The sequence below is a fragment of the Aplysia californica genome, unplaced genomic scaffold (genome assembly GCF_000002075.1).
Source record: "Aplysia californica isolate F4 #8 unplaced genomic scaffold, AplCal3.0 scaffold00215, whole genome shotgun sequence".
In the NCBI taxonomy this organism is placed as follows: Eukaryota; Metazoa; Mollusca; class Gastropoda; order Aplysiida; family Aplysiidae; genus Aplysia; species Aplysia californica.
This window is the reverse complement of record NW_004797485.1, coordinates 714,065-716,001: the sequence shown is the minus strand read 5'-3', so window position 1 is coordinate 716,001 and position 1,937 is coordinate 714,065. Positions and strand designations below refer to the sequence as shown.

Here is a 1,937-nt window from a genome sequence, read left to right as displayed (position 1 = left end):
GGGTGGGGTTCTGAATGAGACATACTCCTGTGGTGGGGTCCTGTTACGGTCTACGAAAGTCATCCGAGAAGCCAATTTTTTTAATTTTCTCCCTGAACCGAAAAAGAACCCCAAAAAACCAAGCCAAACCCAACTAGGCTGATTGTGCTGACTTGATCAAAGGCCTCTACAGTGTCGGGTTACTCCAGACTCGAAACTCGAAACTCGAAACCCGTCAGAGAACCCTTGAAATGTTGATTGAAACATTAAGCGCCAACAAAAACGTATTATGGTTTAATTTTCACGAGCAGAGATTAGGTAAGCACGTCTCAAGGCATGTCTTATTCTCGTGCACATAACCAATCGAATCGGATCGAATTCGTTAGAAATGTGTATGGGCTAGCCAGATATTCCTCCGTGGAGAGGCAAAATGGACTATCGCTGCACAATTTGAAAGAATTTCGACTGAATTCGATCTTGACCTTGGTTTGTTTTTAAAGGTCGATAGTCGAATGATCACATGTGTTCAGCGAGCGTGCGGAATGCGGCAATGGACACTGTAGGTTTAGAGATACAGATACTGATAGATTTAGAAAGCCATCAACATTTTCTATGTCTGTAGGATTCAAGAGGTCTCAACACAGCAACCGCGATATATGGCAGTCGGCGTGGGCAGCCTTTATGGAAGGGGGCTCTAGTGGCCTAGATATTATAAATATAAGATGTTCGCCTCTCATTCAAAGGTCCCAGGTTCGAATCCGTGTAGCGACGGAAAAAATTTTTCTCTAAAATTGTCTCCTTTTTACATTCTTTCCTTCTCTCTTGTTTCTATGTTCTGATGTCTGCTTTCGTCTCCACTTTCTGCCCTCTCCCCCTCACCTCCTATGCCCCTTCCACTGGGGTCCTTGCTCTTTCTGCAGCCTTTCTATTCTACTGCTACTCCTTGGCTCCTTCTTACTGCTGTCTTTCAGCCACATCCCTGATCTTCTGGTAGGAAAGATCTATACGTAGCCTTCTCGGACAAGGGCGAACCATTTCGGAAGTCCAGTGCGCAATTAAAGATCTCTTGGTCGTTCAAAATTGAGAAGAGTAGGCTTAGGCCGCCACCAGGGCAAAATTCAAAATTTCCTACCAATTGAAAATGTTTGGTGTGTCCCACACTCTCATATGACCTTATGCAGTTGCGAGCGCCGTAAAACACCTACCCAGCACAAAAAAGGAGGAAACGACTGTGTCGTGAACGATCAGTTTTATGCACAGTAACACCACGCACCCGTTGGTTCTTTTTGGGTTTTTTTAATGGTTGTCAACTTTGACACAACATGGGAGGGGTCTATTCGTGGTGTGTACTGAATACCCATTGCCCACCGGGGGATCAGTTCTCTACCACAAACTGATAGCCCGACTCGCGGCCTTGAAAACAAACGCGTTTGTTTTTTAAGGTCACCGTCGACTTCGTTCGGTTTGTGCTGCGATGGTCGCTTTTCGCCGTCAATCTGGCTATTTTAGCCACGCCTACAAACCGAACCGAACCGGACCGATCGTAACAATGGGCACTGGGTATACGGGGTGCCCACTACGGCTGGATTGGGCCGATCGCCGACTCGATCGCCTGAAACTGAAAACAAACACGTTTGTTTTTGAGGCGTTCGAGTACGATCGGCCGATCCCATCCGTAGTGGACACTCCGTAGTGGACACCCCGTAGTAGAAGCCACCATGATCGCCCCCTCCCAGTCCGACCCGACCCGACCCGACCCGATCCAATCCGATCCGATTCGATCCGATCCGAAGGACAATAGGCACCGGGCATAAACCCACGACATGCATGACATGTTCCCGGCAGTGGTGTCGTGGGTCACCCACGGAGCATGTCAGACCAGGACATAACTCGCACGGTTTTCTTTGCCGCGGGGCTGAGACAATGGACACAATAAAGTGAGGCTTACGGAGGGGGGG

At 48.3% G+C, this 1,937-nt stretch overlaps 1 protein-coding gene across 1 annotated transcript in view; it reads right to left on the bottom strand.

Annotated features, from left to right (window-relative positions):
* LOC101848972 overlaps window positions 1–1,937 on the bottom strand; it is a gene marked incomplete in the record, with an annotated part of 113,683 nt that overhangs the window by 105,690 nt on the left and 6,056 nt on the right.